The sequence below is a fragment of the Emydura macquarii genome, unplaced genomic scaffold, assembly GCF_026122565.2.
Source record: "Emydura macquarii macquarii isolate MOO-44397 ecotype Brisbane River unplaced genomic scaffold, CSIRO-AGI_Emac_v2 contig_1253, whole genome shotgun sequence".
NCBI classification, from domain to species: Eukaryota; Metazoa; Chordata; order Testudines; family Chelidae; genus Emydura; species Emydura macquarii.
The window spans coordinates 54,034,087-54,055,111 of record NW_027131390.1 but is presented as its reverse complement, the minus strand read 5'-3'; the positions used below and the strand labels follow the sequence as shown (position 1 = coordinate 54,055,111).

The following is a 21,025-nucleotide window of genomic DNA, read 5'->3' as shown; positions in this document are numbered from 1 at the left end:
AAATTGCCAGGGAGAGTGGGGAAGATGAGAGCTAGCTGTAGAAGTTTTAAGGACAGCGTATGTTTAGTGTTGTGATGACTTGTCTGTTAGAGTTAATAAAATTTGAAAATTAAAAAAAAAGCGTTTAAGGATAGCCATCAGCCTGCAACTCAGGAGACAACTGCAACTACAAATGTGAATTTAACATTTAGTTTCATAAAAGTGCTATTGTGTTTGTGTGTGTGATTTAATTCTTACCATTCCTAATGTACTGCTGCTGCATCTGTAGCTTGACACAGATAATGAGGATTATGTACCATTTCCTAAATTAATAAAATCAAGTTATCTAATAAATTACACAAAGTATACCCTACTAGATGTTGTAAAGTGCTGTACTGAGTTGTAAGTTAACATGTTTTAGTGATCAGATTTGCACCATTGTTTAAGAAATATATGAAGAAGTATCAGCGGGAAACTTGATTTAAATCAATCCACTCTGAATATCTCTCTTTTTTACAGATTATTTCTTGTCACTAAATAAGCAAGTAGAGCAATACATTGCAATAAGCACAAGTAGCTTATCTGAAAAGAACTGAAACTAAGTTTGTTAAATAGCGGGTAGACGAGAAATTATTTTTGTCCCACAAAATTCAGTAACAGATGAAGACTGAAAAGTAGACTTCCTCTGGAAAGTTCAGTGCTTAAGACGGCTGTATTTTGCACCATAATATCAGGGTAAAAAGCCTTCTGAAACTCGATTTGTATCCTTTGCGCCTACGCTAGAAACTGAGTCCTCAGACAGTTTCAACTCTCTCTCAAAATGTGTGCCTGCAGTTATCCTATGTGTGCACACAAACTACCTAACAACCAGATCCGTGTTTGAAAATCAGAAGTCACTTTTTTAGAAGCACGGCTTGTATATTAATAGACAATTTTAAAGAAGTGAGGCTTAATATTAGTCAGTAGCAACAGGGAAAAATACAGAAGAGGGCCCAGAAAACAGATACCAGCAAAACACAGTTGTTTCCAGAGTTGTGTGAGTTTGCAGTGTGACCTGAGGAAGAGATCTATGTAGCTCAAAAGCTTATCCCTTTCACCAACAGAAGTTAGTCTAATAAAAGGTATTATTCGCCCATATTGTCTCAGTAAAACACAGTAACATTTCAAATTTGGGACAGTATCATTCCTCTACATTTTGCTTCTGAGAGGATGAATAAAGGGGAAATTCTGTTCCTCTGGTAAATATTCTCTCTGTGTATGTGAGAACTAACTCTGCATCATGAGGGAGTATGTGGTGAGGCTGGGATGAACACAAGGCATGACCTCTCTCTGTCGTATGATCCCCCAGCAAACTGGCAGAGATTTCCTCTTGTAAAATCGTACACTGAATGTCAGTATTATCTTATGCAGAAACTTGCTACGTGATGTGTGCTCTACTCTAGGATGGAAATTGGTGGCCCAGGCACAGAAGGAGAGCCCATGGGATTCTAGAATACTCTTAATAATTTTGAGAAAACACTTGTACTGCAAATATTATAATAATACTTTAATGCACATAGATTAGTTACATTTTAAAATGTATGCTTGGAGTTAGACATTCTACGTGCATGAGGCACTTTTAGGGAATGGAATCTTCAAGTGCATTGCAATTATGTGTCTGGGGCTAAAATATGTATAATTATGAGGATTAAGATTAAAGGTTCACATTGTAGCTTCCAAACACTTGTCATCATTAAAGATGTCTCTTCAGTTTGGTTGTTTTGTATTTTTAAATTTGTAGTGTTATGACATTGTTCCATGTGTACGCATGGTATGTGACAGACAAATGCATTTTCCATGTATGAGTTTCTAAAATGTGCCAGCCTGAGGTCCTCTATTTACACACAGAACAATACAGCATGGATAGGAATTGTGCTAGCTCCAACACTGCTCCTCAACCCTGACCATTAGGCTTTCATTTTTAGCTTCCCTTCTGAGACTGCCAATAAGCATGGTGATTTTGATGGCTTGTGGGATATGGATCTGATCTACTCAGAACTGGATTGCACCCAACTCATCACACAGCCTAGCCATTTGAGAGCCACCATACAGGAATAATTTCCAGTTGCTATTGGGCTGGATTAGAATCTGTGACAGAGCTGAAATGTTCCATTTCATATTACCAATCTTGCACCTTAAGTCCCTCCTTAAATAGTTTTCTATTCTATAGAGAAAAATCATACCACACTTCATTCTGATCCTCATCAGTCCTATAAAGCCACAACCTTTTATCCCCATACTATGATCTAATCAGTACTTTAGTTTAGTTCCATTTAACAGCTTAATCACAAAAACAAAACCAAATCTGCTATAATTCTGGAAACAAAAACAGAACAAAATTAAAAGGCTCCATTAGCCAGATAAAACTATCTTCGATCTTCTGACAGAAGAGACTTATAGTAGCCTGGAAAGAATGATAGTCAGCTACAAGAGTTAACAAAACATAGTTAGAACATCCCCGGCCCTCATCTGCAAGACTTTGAATAGCCCTAACAAAGGCAACGGTATGAGTGCTAGTGTACACTCAAAAGATGCATTTGCGGGATCCAGGCCCACTGGGATACAATGGTGTCTGACCAAACACATACACACAAACACACATGCCCTACCTTGTATTATTGAATTATCACTGGTGATATAAAATGTATTGGCTAAAAAATGTTGCCATGATTTAAACAAAAAATATTTAACACTTGATGTTGAATGTTATTTAAGGAGAAAAAGTGATTCAGATCCTACATGGCAGCTGCATAGCCTTGTTTTCCATGTCGGCTCTCAGATTTTTAGAAACAAGTTAATTTAGTCACAATAGCATTTTTCTCTAATTATCTGTAATTCTATATTTGACTATTTTTTTATATATTAAAATCTACCTAGGAAGCTAGAAGTGACAACATTGTCCTTATTCTGTCTTCTCAGAACTGTTAGGGCTCAAAGTCTGCTGAGAGCAGTTGCGTAGAACCAAAATATGTTAAGAGTGAGAATGTGATACCTTTAGTCTCAGTACTGATGAGAAGAATTAATTTTAAAAATATACTAAAATGCAATAAAAGTGCCACTCTGATTAATAATGGCCAGACAATGCTTGCATTACAACTGGCAGCAGCAAACAGATCTACTTAGAAACTAACTTTTTTTAATCCAAAACTGAACTGATTCTTCTATTTCTTCTTCTTTGAAAAGTGCATAGAAGTAGGGACTTTAATTCTAGATGATCCATTTTACCCAACAGGATGGAATAAGTTGTACAAAAGTACCCAAACATTAAATACCTGTGACCACTTAAGATGGGGAAGCAGGGAGTTAAACTGCAAAGGATATTTAAAGGAGAGACATGTACAGCAAAATGGCCTGATACTTCCTTGAGTAGGGTTTGCAGTATTCCTATTGATGTCAATGAGATTATTCATGTCAGTGAGGGTTGCAAGATCAGGATCCATGTCTTCTGAATTATCATTAACACAGACATCAGCACTTAAAGATAAATGCTAAATCCCCAGTCCTGCAATCAGACCTACGAAGGCAGAGCCATGTGCCCACACAGAACCACACTAACTTCAATAGGGCTCTATGAACATATGCTGGTCTGTCAGAGCAGGCTGCCTGCAAGATAAAGGTCTTCAGATACAGGAATAAATGGAATCTTTAAGTCCTCATAACACAGAAAAACAAAATAAAGTTATTGTAGCGGTACCATATAAATGTCAAAACAAACTAGAATGCAATGAGAAAATTTAGAGGCTAAGGACAGACAGTGAAAACCTTTGATAACCTAGAACATGCTTCCCTGAAAAGGCCTCCTTTATAACTTTAACTTGCACAGATTGAAAGTGAACTAATTGTCTTTAGAAAAATTCTGCAATACATCTAGCAGCTATTCTACACTTGTAGGGAGATGGCCAGGACATTATGAAGTACTTATTTTAAATAATTCAGTTATGCACTTGTGTATAAGGTTTAACAAAAATCAAATATGCACTTTTAGTCTCAATGATGCAAAGACTTACATATGAGCTTACCTTTACGCATTATGAGGAGTCCCACTGATTGTAATAGGACCACTCACAGTGTGTAAAATAAGTCAATGGGCCGAGTCACAAAGCAGACCCTCAGCTGCTGTAAATTGTCATAGCTCCACAATGGGGCTTTGGTAATTTACACCAAACGGTCTGTAAAAGTAAGCATATGCTTAAACATTTGCAGAATCAAGAGCCTAAAGGTTCATGAAAATGTGAAGCGCATTCAGCAAACTATATATTAAGAAAACACCCCTTAGTACTAAATACTAAGGAAAGGTTGGGGTGTTTTCTTAATGTGGTTTGTTTCTATAATTTTTCAAAGAACAAAAATAAAAATAAGAAGTAGAAACTTCGTATAAATAAAAATCACATTAGGGGTCTCTCACTTAGAAGTCTGTAAGTCAGCTCTGACAAAGTCCCACTGGCTTCCAAGTGCCAGCTTCTGTCAACATAATAGTGCTCTGGAGGTTGGGTTGTTGGTCAGTATTATGCTTTGCCAGCAAAATCTAAGCATGAGCTACTGTTGGTACAGTGGAGGACAATAGATGGGCAGGACATATTGCTCTACATTTTCAAAACAAACAAACAAACAAAATGGCAAATCATCTTTCAAGTGCCCACAATGGGGAACATACACATTTATTGCATATTGCTACGTAACAAAATTAGGGCTAACTATAAATTGGTCATTCTGAAATCAGAAAATGGAATATCAGATGTCAAGACAAGCATATTTTTGCTTCTAAAAATTGTAAAAATACTTCAAAATTATTTGTACAGAGCAACTAATATTTTTAAGAGAAAGATGCTTAAAATGCACTGGAACAAAGCACCGGTATCTACTACAACTATTAAAAATCAGAGCTATTTCAAGATGCATAGCTCTCATAGTGGACCATCTTCACAAGTACATGCAGAGAACACACTTGACTTGCCCCTGGAAAACTGTGCTTTCATTTTCAGTTTTATGTATTAGCATTTTGAAGAGGGTTCCTGGGTAAGAATTATATTCACATCAAATTCATTACTTGCCATTAAAAATGTCTGATAAATCTGTTCTTAGGGCCATCTCAGGCCTTGATCCTGCAATCTGGGGATGAGATTCCATATAAACATAATGACCTACACACAGATTATCAAATTCAGAGTATAGGATCATGATCCAAGTTTAAAAATGCTCTTGGATGCAAATGTTTCTCCTTTCTTGTTATCAAAGAGTGGTCTGTGGAAACACCTTTCCCTTGACTTTTTATGCTGAATTGACCAAGGACAAACACTTAGTACCAAGCATAGGGCTTACTTAAGGTACTCATGGCAGTAAACACTACACGAGGTAAATGTCTGCAGGATCAGGCCACAAATAAGGAGGAGTTTACACACCGCATTGACAACTCTAGAGTCAGACCAAGAACCCTCTGCACGTGTCAGTGTGCTTAGGCTATCAGTGACAGCACCTGCAAAGCTCTCAAGAAGACACAGAAGTTAGCTGGAAAGATATAATGTAGTGCAAGAGTAAATAATTTAGAGCAGCAATAAAGGAGGGGGAAGATTTATTCACACCCAAAATTTCAAATTGGAGTCAAATGTTGCAAGGCTGCTTCTAGTGCGACCCACCTACGTCCATTTAGCAACTCCCCAGCTCCCCAAAGCTTTAGCCCTCTCCATACACACATCTCGAGGGGACCCCCTAAAAAGTTGTAATTCAGACAAAATAACTTAAAGCAAAACTGACATGCACATGGTCGAGGAGGCTGTAATGAAAGAGACAGGAGGGAGACCCGAGTTGGGGGGGGCGGGAAAAGGAAGGATTTAACACCCCCACTTTACTGAAGAGGAAAATACTTTCCCCATGAATTTACTGATAAATATTAGCAATAGCAGCAGCTATAAAATGGGCAGGTGATTGAGGGGGAGAAAGGAAACCTTAAATTAAACTTTAAAGGCCGCTGGCGGCTGCTAACCCTACCCCCCCCCCTCCCGCGGGACCCGCCTCCCGGGCTGCGATGGGGGAGGGGGTTGTCATTCTCCATCCCTAATTATAATTAAAATAACTTCAGTAATTTCATGATCCCTTGAACCCCCCTCTCCCCCCGGCTCTGGTCATTCCCCCCCCCCCGGCTCGCACGGCGGGGGCAGGCTCCTGCCGCCGCTTCGGCCTCGGCAACCCCCCCCAAACCCGTGGAGCCCAGTGCAGCACTCAGTGCAGGAGGAGCCCGCCCGCCCGCCTTCGTGAGTGGGGGGCCGCAGCGGGGGGACCTGCGGGGGCGGGGAGCGGCTAGGCCCCGCCAAGCTGAGGCCTAACCACCCCCCCCTTCCGCCGCCCTTAACCTTACATTCAAACACACTGAGGGGCCGCTTCCCCTCCCTCGCAATCCAGCGTCCGCTTCACCCACCCTCCTTGTTGTCTCCCCGGCTCCTGAAAGTTTTAAAAATATCTCCGACACCCCTCAACCCCCATTGCGGCCTACAGCACCCCTCCGAATCCCCGGTCTCGCGTGGCCCGCCTGGCCGCCCGCCCTGCCCCCTGCGCGCCGCCTGCCGCGCTACGCGAGCTCGAGGATGCAGGCCGGGCCTGGCTTACCTTTCCAGCTGCTTTTTTTTTCTCCTCTCTCGCCTCTCCCCCTTTCCCTCTGCTGGGCTGACAGATCAGAGTTTCCTCCCCAGCAGAGGGACCGGGATTGGGCTCGGGCTCTGTGCTGAGCAGCTGCTGCCCCCCTGGCTCTGAGGAGATCCTGCTTTTAGGGGGGGAAAGCTTTGGGGGGCTCTTTATTATTTTAAAAGTACAAAGTGCTCAGAGGGTAGGTGATTATTAAGGGGAATCCCTGAATATATTCTCCAGCAAAGAAGGCAGGGCTGCTGCTGGGGCTGCTCAAGAAGAGAGCCAGCAGCCTCCTACAGCACCACTACAGGCACTGAGAGGACATAACATCAGAGAGCAGCTCCTCTGCCCTCCAAAACAACAACTTTCCTACCATCTTGGAGGTAGTAGAGAGGGGGGGAAAGTACAGAGGGTTTTTATAGAAAGTGTCAGTTTAAAAATCCAAAAAAAGACTTTATCTATTTGTGTGACTTAAGGGGGGGGAAAGCAAGCAATGCATATGGCTTAAGAAATATTTTCCTTTATAATCAGTGAAGATCATTTGTCTGAAAAAAATAATAAAAAGAAGGATGGTCAAAAAGAAATCTCTTATTAGTAAGTTTATTTGTTATGGTTTATTTTTAATTAAGAGTGAGAGGTTGTTGTTTTTTAAATTATTTTATTTTGTAGTCAATAAGTACAAAGTTGCTAACTTTTTTTTGGTCTTTATGTGGCAGTTGTTTAAAAATATGATGTCTATAAAGAAACTCATTGGCATTAATTGTTTTGTTATGGTACCCTTTTATTCAAAGTAAAAGAGCTGAGATGTAGGATAGTCTGGCAATATTGTACTATTGTGTCCTCCCTCTCTGTCTCAAGGCAATGTAAATGAAGTATACTGAATGTACAGGTAGGTAGATACACTTGCTTATTTTTTCAGAGTAAAGACATATGTAGAGAAGGTTTTAATATAAGTCTAGACAATGATATTTATCCATCATAATTTTGGTATTGTGTGTCTATAAAAGATGGGAAGTAGTACTATGTAAGCATGAATAACTACAAATACATCATTCTGTTTTGTCTGGAGGAAGTAATTAGAAAACTAAGGAGATATATAGTTGAGAACTGCAAACTTTGCAGCTTTGTAAAAGTTATTTATATGATGTAGGCTGGCTATACTGCACTTTGACTGAAGTAATATCAATGCTGAAATTAAATTGGCATGGGACACTGTCTCTTTAATGAACTCTGAAATAAATCAAGAGTTCTCTGACTGCTCCACCTATATAGTGGTTTCATATTTCAGAATGTCTCATATCAGCTGTTGCAGTATTTCCAAGTTTTGAATCATTCTGATTCCTGAATTTACAAATAAGTTAATTTTTGAAAACTTAATTTGGATATGGATTTGCTGAGCTAGCATAAGCAGTGAGTCTTATTTTGAGGGTCTTCCATTTGGAAGTATGAATTTGAGTTAAAACATAATAAAAAGCCACCTGGCCTTGCATTAAGATGAATATTTTGTTTGGGATATTTTAAAAACACCGTTTGCTCATTATGGTAAACTAGAAGGTTGCCCCCTGATAGAATGGATAGAATAATTACTAAGGAAATGCTTTACTAGTTCAAATAATTGATCCATTAAATCCAGTATCTTGCTCTGCCAGTGGAAGTTTTAAAAAAAAACAACCATAATGCACCTAATCCACTGTGCAAAATTGTATATAGGGTGATGATGCAGGAAAGAGCTTCCTTCTGACCCTTCCAATGTGTCAATGATCATATTATACGATGAAGTATGAAATCTGAGTATCTTTATTATAGTACATATATTTACAAATATTATTGTATATTATACCTACAAATGTACAATGATTACAAATGTTAATGATGTTATGTTATTAATTATACTACCCTTTAAATAAATTCAAGCACAGTGTTTGACTCAATGACCTCCTGTGGCAGAGAATTCACGAGTTATCTACATGCTTTATGAATTAGTATTTCCTTTCCTTTTATTTTAAATTAATGAAGGGCCACATTCTTCCATTCTTAGGCACCAGTCATGCAAACATAGATGTTCAACTTTATTCACATGAGTTGGTCCTATAAAGTCAATGGGACAAATCAAGGAGTAAAGTTAAGCATATGCATAAGTGTTTGAAAGATCATGGCCTTAACGCAATACTTGTGCATACAAAACTCCCTTCAAGTCAATGGGAGTTGGCCTAAGTACAGAATTCAGGATTTCGCCATCAAGTGACCAGTTGTTCTAGTATTATGTTAAAGAGTAAAAACAAGGGAATAATTAGTTTTCACAATATCTTTATACTGTGGAATATCTCAGTCAAGTACCCTCTAACTCTTTAATTCTCTAGACTAATTCTAATTTTTGTAAAGTTCACATCTTGTTTGTAACATATTGTTACAGTGTGAACAAAGAAGTTCTAATAAAAGCCAGTATTTTTTCAGTATTTCCTCTGGGAAGGATAACATGCACCACTAGAAAAAGTTCAGGTTCCAGAAAATACAGCAATATGAACTATCTGTACTCATGGATTTGGGTTTCCTTAGTCTTGTTAAAATGAGATGCAGATGCATCAGCACAATGTAACAGAAATTCCTTTTAAGACATTTTGAGATATCTTGAACATAGGATTTATATTACTTCTTTCTCTGTTGTTTGGCTCAATATAATTAACTTTGCAGACTTTAACTTTTCACATGCACTTTTCACATGCATAAACTTAAATATGTATGTTTGCAGGGTGGAGCTTAAATGTACAATGCTACAGTAACTATCCCTACAATATCAAACTGTTTGCTATATGGCAATTACAGGTGGACACACCTGTGAAGGTTTTAATGCCCCTTGCTCTCCCCCATCCCCCCAAAAAGCTGAAACAATAAAACAAATTTCTGAACCCACTTTGAAAAAAGAAAACTGAAAGGGATGCTGTTGAGTAGTTTGTGCCAAAAGTTTGACTTTTCTTTGAATAGGGATAAAATGATGAGAAAAAGTTCACTAGATTTTCATAATATAGTTAGTTATAATCCTTCAATGTATTGCTGACAAATGTAAATCAGTGGAGTAAACTAATAGCAGGGAAGTTGTTTTAACTATTCAAGAAGATTAAGACAAATGTTCATTTTTCAATAATATTTTGTCATTAAATGAGAGATAACTATAACTAAATTGCTTTTTATCACAACAGAATATTAAATTGTAAGGGACAAATTCTGCTTGCCTCATGCAAAGTAAATTGGAATATTCATAGGGCTAAAATTAGCAGGATTTAATTCTAAAATGGAAGACAGAGTTACTGTGGTTTGATTTGCAGTGCCGTCACTCTCCCTGCTGGAGAATAAGTCCCAGGGTTCTTGACTCTCTAGAGAAGGTAAAGAACAGATGTATAAATCCAGAGAGAAACATACTGTGACATGATATCTCAGGTTAAAATGCAAAATGAAGATTTAATTCTGGATCTTGTGTCTCTGCAGCCCCTACCTCTTCATTAAAGATGACAGTAGATCCAAATCCATAAACCCATTGCCCACCTGAAGAAATATACTGTACACCGGGTTATCTCTGTGGGATGACAAGAGAAAATAATCTTTAGGTTGCAGCTGTGGAAATAGCCTCTGCAGACCCAGTGGGCACAGGCAGTGAAGAGAGGATTAGAGGCTGCACAGAGAGAAGTGTACTTTGACTGTGCCCCATTTGGACTACTGTAGAGCTGAGCTCCATGTCACACAATGTGTGTGCACCCACCTTGTGTACCCCAAGTCCATTTATCTCTCTGTAGTCATAGAGGTGGGGGTCTGAACATGCTCCCTTGAGCTTATCAAGTGTAATGTTTGAGTTCCTGGCAAATAGTTGTTATGATCTCAGTTGGGCAAAATGTGAATGTCCCAATATAGTTCCAGAAAATTACACACACACACACACAGCCTGAATGAACATCCTCAATTCCAAAGTCTTCAAATGCTTTTCAACCTTGGTAGGGCCTCTCTTCTTTAGAAATCCAGGTGAATATCAGGAAAAGCCCTATATATACAGAGGAGTAGCTGTGTTAGTCTATATATAGCAAAAACAACGAGAGTCCTGTAGCACTTTAAAGACTAACACATTTAATTTTTGTAGGCATAAGCTTTTGTGGGCTGCAACCCACTTCATCAGATGCAAGAAATAGAAATCAAATGGCAGGTATATATATACATCCAAGTTTAAGGAACAACAATGAGGAAGTAGTTGAGGCCTATTCACAACCATTAATTAGGAGGTGAGAATTACTTCTTGGAATGAGGGAGCCATTCCAAGTCTCTGTTTAAACCCAGTTTGATAGTGTCAATTTTGCAGATCAGTTCAAGCTCAGCAGTTTCTCTTTACAACGCTTCCTCAGCACTTGTCCCCAAACACCTCTCCTTCACCTACGCTACATTGATGACATTTTCATCATCTGGACCCACGGGAAAGAGTCCCTCAAAGAATTCCACCGTGATTTCAATAATTTTCACCCCACTATCAACCTCAGCCTGGATCAGTCTGCACAAGAAATCCACTTCCTGGACACTACAATACAAATTAGTTAGTCTGTATACAGCAAAAACAACTTGAGTTCTGTAGCACTTTAAAGACTAACAATTTTAATTTCAGTAGGCATAAGCTTTCGTGAGCCTCAGCTCACTTCCTCAGATGCAGTTGGTAGAAATTTCTGCATCTACCAACTGCATGTCTGTTTTTGCTGTTATACAGACTAACACGGCTACCCCTCTGAAACCTGAGTTAGTGTTCTTGTATGGTGTACGCTTGCTGGTGAGTATTTGTTTCAGGTTGGGGGGCTGTCTGTAAGCAAGGATAGGTCTGCCTCCCACAGCTTGAGTGAGTGAGGAATCATCTGCTAGGATAGGTTGTAGATCCTTAATGATGTGTTGTAGAGATTTTAGTTGGGGGCTGTAAGTGATGGCCAGTGGTGTTCTGTTGTTTTCTTTGTTGGGTCTGTCCTGTAGTAGGTGACTTCTGGGTACCCGTCTGGCTCTGTCAATTTGTTTCTTCACCTCTCTAGGTGGGTATTGTAGTTTTAAGAACGTTTTATGGAAATACTGTAGGTGTTTGTCTCTGTCTGAGGGATCGGAGCAAATCCGGTTGAATCTTAAGGCTTGGCTGTAGACAATGGATCGTGTAGTGTGTCCAGGGTGGAAGCTGGAGATATGAAGATATGTATTGCGGTCGATTGGTTTTCGGTATAGGGTGGTATTAATGTGACCATCCTTAATTTGTATTGTAGTGTCCAGGAAGTGGATTTCTTGTGTAGACTGGTCCAGGCTGAGGTTGATGGTGGGGTGAAAATTATTGAAATCACGGTGGAATTCTTTGAGGGACTCTTTCCCGTGGGTCCAGATGATGAAAATGTCATCAATGTAGCGTAGGTAAAGGAGAGGTGTTTGGGGACAAGTGCTGAGGAAGCGTTGTAAAGAGAAACTGCTGAGCTTGAACTGATCTGCAAAATTGACACTATCAAACTGGGTTTAAACAGAGACTTGGAATGGCTCTCATTCCAAGAAGTAATTCTCACCTCCTAAATAATGGTTGTGAATAGGCCTCAACTACTTCCCCATTGTTGTTCCTTAAACTTGGATGTATGTATATACCTGCCATTTGATTTCTATTTCTTGCATCTGATGAAGTGGGTTGCAGCCCACGAAAGCTTATGCCTACAAAAATTAAATTTGTTAGTCTTTAAAGTGCTACAGGACTCTCGTTGTTTTTCCTAAATATACGGTAGCTCTAATTCAGAAATCTTCTTGCATGTAGCCAAACTTGAACTAAAAGTCTTGTTTTTGAAAGGATTAAACATTGAGGAGAGAGAAGAATTATTTATGGCGTTCTAGAGGGCAGCTAGGAGTAAGGAGGCAAAAATAAACAGAGGAGAGTTTAGGCCAAATATCTGAACATATTTCCTTATGGTGTGTTTTAGTAGACTGTAAAAGAATTTCCCAAAGCAAAAACAAAACTGGATAGAGCAATGGAGAATATATTGTAGGGTACAATTTTGAACTGGTTCAGTGTGTGAGTGCTGGGTGGTGTTGGTGGCCTGTGATAAACTGGAGGTCTGACTAGAAAATCTGGCGGTCCATTCTGGACTTAAATTCTATGACTCAATGAACTGGCCCACAGGGGGATGACTTAGGTGAATGTTTATGTTTTATCAGAATTTAGATCTAGATAAGATATTGTATTCTTTTATGGTGCTGCTTTCAGATTATGAATTCTGTAATGTGGTTTGTTTGTTTGTTTGTGTTTTCAATTGTAGTACAAGTTTTTTTTAAACTTTTAAACTTTTATATATTATTGCTAAAAAATTATTTATTAAAAATATTTCCTTGGTTAATGCATAGATTTTATTTATTTTGCAAAGGTTCTTCAAGAAGCTTCTGTATATATTTATTTATTTATTTATTTTCTGTATTGCATTATTACCTTGAGGATCCGATCAAGGCTCCACTGTGCTAGCCACTGTAAAAGCACCTACCTGAAAAACAACCCCTACCCTGAAGAGTTTACAATCTAAGGGCTCGTCTTCACTAGCAAACTCACTCGAGTTATGGCACAAATGTTCACATTAACTCACTTCTTTATCCAGGCACACAATCCCCTCAATCATATGTTGCTGGTGGAATCTGATAAGGCAGCTGGCACAGTTGGGGATGTAGGCCAGGACTTGAGTGAGCCTTAGTCAGATTGGGCTACTTCACATCTAGCTATAACTGCCATTACAGTAATACTTGACCTGTGGCAGAGAGGAAAGACGTCTCCACAAGGCTAGACCAATGCTATTCCAAGAACTGACACTGAGCAAAGAGCACTAACCATAGTGTTGTTGAATATCTCTAGAACCAAGCGTATCTGCTTTGTGATGGAAGCTTGCCTGGAATGTGATTACCCAGTGGGCCTCTTGGACACACTAAACTGTATTCTTGTTACATTTCTTTTATAATTATTCTTTTTCATTTATGAAATAAAATACTTTTACAACTACAGTTCACGTATCTCAAAGAGTATTCTCAGGGGTCAGGGCATTCTCCCAGAAAATGCTTACTGTTCTTTTAATTGAAATTGTTGCATTGCAGTGCACAGATTAAACAGCAAAGTGTTTTTCTTTTGCTTTGTTTCAAGCAAACAAGTGATCTCACTAGTTATGAAAATTAAGCCCAGCAGGCAGGAAGATGTTGCAAAGATTTCAGAAGAGATTGCTCATTTGTGCCTTATAGTAGATTTTTAAAATTCTTGTGCACTGGGATACAGCCCTCAATAATTTAAACAGGTGATATGTAGTTTCTATCTAAGTATGTTTAGCAATGAAATGTCACTAACATTATATCCTTTTTCTGGCAAATTCTGCAATAAGTGTAAAGTTTGTCAGGGATGGAAGGCCAGCATACCATGTAAACCTGCATGGGTCTGTGCAGCAGGAATCTGAGAGTGGGAAGCTCTTCTGGAGCATGTAGAAGAGGATTCCACACTGTCCCCACATAGGGCAGGCATGGGATAGCCAAGAGAAAAGCCATGGTACTCACATGCATGGATTAAGTGTCTGGGCATACCATGGAAATAACATGGTAGGCTAAGGTTACAGCTGTTACTTCAGCCCAGAGGCCAGACAAGTGACTGGGGTGAGGCTGTGCTGCAACCGTTGCCCTGGTGCCAGGTTTTGTGGCTGGATGGATGGATTTCACCTCTCCAGCACCCGATAAGAAGCCCCATTTTTGAGGTTTTAGGACCTGAAAGATATTGACTTTAATGTGCCCTAACCCTATGGGCATGAGTTAAATTTCAGTGTGAGCTCTTATATACTTGTAATGCATGGTCCCTTTGTACAGGAATGAATCTTATCTTCAGGGAATTGACTTTTATTTTTAAGCAAAGCCTTCTGACTTTGTATCAAACATTCATACAAACAAGAAGTATCTTTGTTTTTCTAAGATACATTTCTGTACTCTCCCTGTCCAAAACACATGCTTATCTAACGGGAGACTTGGCTGTCAAAGGTCTGGACAAATTTGAAAGATATCATACATAGCATTTGCAAGATAATTTTAACTTACAAGAACTTGGCAAGGGTACCTGGCAGATCAGCACAGTAATTTATAGCTATCACTAAAGACTGCTCCTTCTAGTTTGGTAGCAATTGTGATACTGTCAAGGAAGAGAGGAGCCCTGGCTCACCTGAGTTAAACCCATTTGAAAAGCTGCAATATGTAAATGAACAAATAGTTATGTGCTACCAAATATATATACAAAGTTTTATAGTTATCTGTATTGCAAATATATTCTTCCTTTTAATCCAGTAAAATTATTCATGCTAGATAAAACAAGGTTACTTACCACTAACTGCTATTCTTCGAGGTGCATTGCTCATGTCCATTCCACTATAGGTGTGTGCAAGCCTCTGTGCACGGCTACCGGAATTTTTTTTCCACAGCAGATCCCGTAGGGCCGGCTCCAGCGCCCCCTGCTGTGGAATATGAGGCGCTGCCGGCCGTACGCCCCCCAGTCCTTTCTTTCCGCCAACTCTGGCAGTGGGGACAGGGGGTGGGTTGTGAAATGGGCATGAGCAACACATCTCGAAGAACATCAGTTACTGGTAAGTAATCTTGTTTTCTTCTAGTGCTTGTTCATGTCCATTCCACTACAGGTGACTAATAAGCAGTACCTTGGAGGTGGGCCGGAGTTAGCAGTGAGCTGCCTGCAGCACAGCTCTCCTGAAGCCTGCGTCTTTCCGTGCCCGTTGGACAGCGGTGTGGTGGGACGTGAAGGTATGTACCACCAGCCTGGCAGCTGCTCTGCAGATGCCCTGCACTGGCACTTTCGATAGGAAGGCTGTAGATGGAGTTTGAGATCTGTTGAGTGAGCTATGATGGCACCGAGAAGTGGCCCCTTCACCTGCTTGTAGCTGAACTCGATGCAGGAAGTTATTCACAAGGAAAATGTGCCAGGCGGAGACCGGTGAACCTTTCATCCGGTCAGCCGCCGCAATGAGAGTGAGTCGCTCTCCGGAACAGCCTCGTACACCGGATGCAGAAGCCAGGGCCCATCTTACGTCTAGCGAGTGCCACCTTCTCTCTGCCTCCGAACCATGTGGTTCGGGGAAAAACCATAAGGAGAATATATATTGGTTACAATAAAATTAGGAAATCACCTTAGGCTGGAAGGCCAGGTGCAGCCTCAACGGAACCTTATCTTTATAGAATACAGTACGCGGGGGGAAGCCACAAGGTCAGCACCCTGATCCTGGAGACCCTCCTTGCCAAGGTAATTACCCCCAGGAAGGCTGCCTTTCCGGAAGACAGGAGTAGAGGGCATGATGCCGCAGGTTTAAAAGGAGGCCCGGTGAGCCATGAAAGGACCAGGTTGAGATCCCAGGGAGGCACCGGGTTGCGGACCTACGGATAGAGCCTCCCCACCCCTTTCAGGAACCTAACCGACATCGGATGGGAGAACAGCAATCCTCCCTCCAGCGACTGATGGAAGGCTGATACAACCTCTCGGTCCAGACCTTACCTGCTCGGACTGTGCACCGAGGCGAACTGTGATTGCAGCGGCCTAAGCTTCAGGCTAGCTAGCCTCACCGCATAGGTGCAGGCCGCCCTGTGACCTACCAGCTGTCTGCAACGTTTTACTGTTGTTGTAGGGCATTTGTGCAGGTGGGCCAACCTGAGGGCTATCTCACAGTGCAGCCGGGGCAAGAAGGCCTGGCCTGGGAAGCAACCGGGTTATGCTGACGAATTCCATAGGCTGCACCTGAGTTAACATGAACTTTTGTTTGTTCACCAGCAGGACCCACCAGCTGCAAGTGGCACGTGACCGGCTCACGCTGCTCTGGACTTGGGACCTGGACCTAGACCTGCCTCTGATTATCCGATCATCCAGGTAGGGGAAAATCTTGCACCCCCTTTTTGCCTCAGATGCGCAGCTACCACTGCCAGGCATTCGGTAAACACCCTCGGGGCCGAGAACAGGCCAAAGGGTAAAACCGTAAAGTGTTAGTGGGAGCCAATCACTACAAAGTGAAGGAAACGTTGAAGATATGCATCCTGACATCCAGGGTGGCATACCAGGCTCCTGTATCCAAGTGGGAAGACTGGAGCTGGGGAAACCATGTGAGACTTGAGTCCCTTGCGGTATTTCTTGAGACGATGTAGGTCTGACACAGTCCTTAAATCTCCTTTTTCTAGGGGACGAGGAAGTACCTCGAGTAGGACCTCTTTCGCTATGCCCTGAGGGATCTTTTCCACTGCTCCAGGCTGAGGCGGCCTCAACATCTTGGATGTGGAATTGCCATTGAGAGGGAGGAAGGGGAAGGTGTCGTTGACTGGGGGGCATAGCCCACTGAAGTATACCAAGGACCCAGTGGTCTGAAGACGTTTTGGCCCACATGAACCAGAAGGGAAGTAGAGGTTAGGCTGCCACCCTTGGGTGCACCATCAAAAAGGGCCTTTTCCAATTGCCCTGTCGCCGAGATGACCCTTACTGAGGGCCTGAGGAGCAACTCAGGATGGATGGTGTCTCCTAGACCCCCGTCTCTGTCCCATTGCCCGTAGGTCGTGAGATGGCCATGGCTGATACCTCTGCTGCTGCTGTCCCTGGGGATCTGCCTGACACCTAGAGGTCTGTGGCATGTAAAGGCCCAGGAAGCAGAGCGTGGTCTTGGAGTCCTTCAGACCATGCAGCTTCGCATCCGTCTGAACCAAAGACAAGGCTGACTCATCCAAGGAAGGGTCCTGGATGGACTGCTGGACCTTTTGGGACAGCCTGGGATTGCAGCCACTAACATCTGACCATTCCAGTGGCAGGGGGTATGGCTCTGCCCACCGAATCAGCAGCAACTGAGGATGCCTGGGGTGCTGCTCTAGTTCCTGTGGTATCCTCTTCCGCAATGGTATAAAAGTTCAGCGCCTGCTGCCGGGCAGAGCCTCAGCAAAGCGGATCACCGAGTCCCCCAAGGGCTTGCATTATACCTGCTGGTAGGCCAACCTAGCTGTAGGCTTGCTATTGAATAAAAAAATTGTTTTTCTTTTCTTTAAACAAGTCTGGCTTATAATTGCCCTTGTTCTCTGGAGTAGAGCCCAGCTGCCCTGTGTATCCCTGTAGTTGGCAGCAACCACCACCAGGGACCTGGGGTGGGGTGGTGAACAAGTATTTAAACCTCTTGGCTGGGGTGTAATACTTTTCTTGGCTCATTTAGTTTTCAGGCTTTTACAAAGGAGGGGGTTTGCCATGAGGCCCTCACTATCTTGAGCACCCCTTCGTAGACCGGGAGGGCTACCCACACCGTGGGGGCCCACCGGTAGCACATTAAAGAGGCTGTCTGACTCCCCTTTAGCCCGAAGGTTGAGGCCCCCTTTTAAGTAGCTCCTAAGATGCCCTAGAATCAACCAGGGCCTGGGAGCGTGCTTCATCCGGTGAGGAGGAGGGTGGGGATTGGAGGGCTCTGCAGGACGCAGGACCTCTTTCTGTCAACAGACGGTCCCCGCAGGAGTCCCTGCCCGTGGGGCTGTCGTCATCGTCCAAGGGTGGATGGTGGCCCTTCCCCTGTACCCGAGGCACTGACTGCACTCCCGAGGGGTTGATGGTCTGTGGTCCTCTCCCTCCCCCCAGCCATTGGGGTGACCATTGCCTCTGAGGCCATCCGGGGCTACCTGCACCAGGAGCTCTGGCACCTTTTGTTGGTAGTGACTCACCCAGCGGCTACCTCCCCAAGGGGACACCAAGGCACCATCAAAAGACCACGGTGGGGCTTCCCCAAAGGTTCTCACTGTGCAGTACTGAGTCCGGGGGGAAGCGGTGCCCCGATCCACGGGTGCTCCGTTGCCCCAGAGAGCATCCCCTCAATGTCAATGACCTCGACCACCTGGTTCGACGTGTGCTGCAGCCGGAACAAGCGTGCGGACAATGCTCTGGCAAGCTGGGCTAACCCGAGCAGCATCCCAGTACTGAGGACCTTGCATGCTGCATGAATCTCAGCACCGAGTCAAACTCCAGCGACTGGGTTCAGCGATGCCTCGGGGTGGGGTGAACTCCTCAGTGATTAGTCTGTCTCCGGCAACAGAGTTTGGCACAGCCTCGGTGCGGGGCAAATGCCTTGGTGCTAAGTTTGTCTCTGGCATCCGGTTTCGGTGCTACCTCGGTGCAGGGGGTCGAACTCAGTACCGAGTCTGTCTCCAATGACCGGGATCAACGCCACGTCATTGTGGGTGAATCTTCGCTGCCGGAAAGCGGGAACAGCAAGCTCCATCTGGGGAACGGTGCCTATTGGTTGGTGCTACCTCCTGGGGTGGACCTCATCTGGTGCTGCGGGGTCAAGACTGGTGTCAGACAGGCAACTTCGCTCCCCGCCTCGATGCAGGTTGGTCCGGCGACTGCGACCTGGGATGACTTCTAGGGGAGTAGTTCTGCTCTACCCTAGAAAACCGGTCTACAGGAGATTTTCCTCCCCATACTGGAGATCTCCTGAGCCATTCAGGGGGTCTCAACGTGGGCTTCCCCCGTAACGCCAGGCCCTTCTGTCTTGTGGAGGTATGGGCGGCGTCGGCATATGCAAGGCCAACAAGGCTGTTGCCGCCCAACGGCCTCCGATGTCGACGCTGCCAGTAGGTGCTGAGGGTTTCCCCCACTCCCAAGAGTCAGGGGAGGCTCCCTGGCTGGAGACGCTGGCTCAGGCAGGGGGTCTCCATGATCCAAGCTCGATACAGATCAGTGCTCGACCCCGCCTGCTTAGATGGCGCAGGGGAGTGTCCGTGCTCCAAGTGCTCATGCCGTCTCTTCGCGGTGCTGAGTCGGGTCAGTGCCAGCGGTGCCCTCTGCATTGACGGCATGCTGGGTACCAAAGCGGAGCGGGTTGGCTCGGAGCCGGTCAGAGTCTCCATGAGCAAGGCTTTCAGGTGGATTTTCTGGAGGTCTGAAAGCCTTGCAGATCCGTTCTCCTTACGAAGGGCTTCCCCCCAGCACTTCAGGCAGTGGGGGACACTTAGCGGGAAAGCCTTTCCACTGGAAGCACATGGCTTGAAGCCATGAGACTGGAGCATACCTGCTCCCAGTAAAGTCTCAGCCAGACTATCGTTAAGTCTCTAACTACCACTAACAACAGTTATTAAGGTAACTAATTAATACAAAAAATCATTCTTAAAGTTCAAAACATGGGGAATTAAGCACTTGCAAATGCAAGCACAGGCAGTTCCAGCAACCGTCACGGGCGGAAAGAATGAACTGAGGGGGTGTAGGGACGGCAGCGCCTCATATATCACAGCATGTGCATGGAGCTCCAGGGGGCGCTGGAGCCAGCCCTACAGGATCTGCTAAGGGGAAAAATGTTCCAGTAGCCGTGCACGGAGGCGTGCACACACCCATAGTGGAATGGACATGATGGAATGGAGATGAGCAAGCACTTGAAGAAGAACTGTTCTTACTGATGATTTGTTGATCAAGTATGTGGACCTGATCCAAGACCCATACAAAAGGATTATTTACTTTAATGGGGTTTATATTAGGACCCATATGAGGTGGCAAATGGACACAGAGTAAAGAATTAGTTCACTGCATGTCCATCAACTCTTAAGTCTTGATCCTATTCTGTTAAAATCAATGTGTTTTGCTATTGGTTTTAATGGGAAGATCAAGCTCTTAGAACTTAACTATTTAACCACTTGGGAGTAGGCCTATATTCTAATTTCCACTTGGTAATTGAATTAGTTGATAATTAATTGAATAGTTATTAAAAATATTAAGTAGACATTTGCTAATCTGCACTTCATTAATCAGTGCATGTTTTAATCCACATTAAAAAAAAATAGCAATGTCTCCCTAAATCTCAGCAAATAGGTAATAGTGTGAATGTTACTTTGTGTTAAGGTCTCCCAGAGCATGGGGTGGTCATCCACTGAGATTTTTGTAATTTGAAAATAAAGAAAGTAATCATAACAGAATACAGTAATGAGGTCTCATGTTAGTACAACTGCCATTTTGTAATTCAAAATATACTAATGTATTTACTAGTACATTTGTTTAAATGTATTGATATCTCATAAACTGCAATCTCTGAATTTAATAAACTACATTCTTTGCTTTATTATCTTTTGGATTTTTTTTTTTTTATTCCATTAGGTCAGTTATGCATTAAATCACAAATTTCTGTCATTCACAATGGGTGTGTCTGTCATCGCTGCAAATTAGGAACAATAAGAATTGAGTCAAGCTTGTGGCCCATGTAGTTCAATATTCTGTTGCTGACAGTGGCCAGTACCAGATGCTTGAGGGGAAGGTATAAGATGCCCCATAATAGACAATTATATAGCAAATTGCCTATAGGGTAAGTTTCTTCATAGCAGTTAAGAGATTGGCTTATGTCCT

General features: G+C 42.8%; 1 protein-coding gene and 1 long non-coding RNA gene across 5 annotated transcripts in view; one reads left to right on the top strand and one right to left on the bottom strand.

Moving 5' to 3' along the window:
• The window catches only part of INO80D (INO80 complex subunit D), a 53,169-nt gene extending 46,350 nt beyond the window's left edge, over positions 1-6,819 (bottom strand). For all 3 annotated transcript variants that reach the window (XM_067548830.1, XM_067548832.1, XM_067548833.1), the window contains exon 1: positions 6,619-6,819. The gene's annotated coding sequence lies outside the window, so the exon portion shown is untranslated. The remainder of the gene's footprint in view (positions 1-6,618) is intronic.
• LOC137153468 (uncharacterized) lies at positions 6,693-17,668 on the top strand. 2 transcript variants are annotated; one of them, XR_010919813.1, is made up of 3 exons: positions 6,693-7,019; positions 15,315-16,549; positions 16,855-17,668. It is a non-coding gene; the product is annotated as an uncharacterized lncRNA (long non-coding RNA). The 2 variants fall into 2 exon arrangements; XR_010919812.1 differs by having other exon boundaries at positions 6,693-7,230.
• The last annotated feature ends 3,357 nt before the right edge of the window (positions 17,669-21,025 follow it).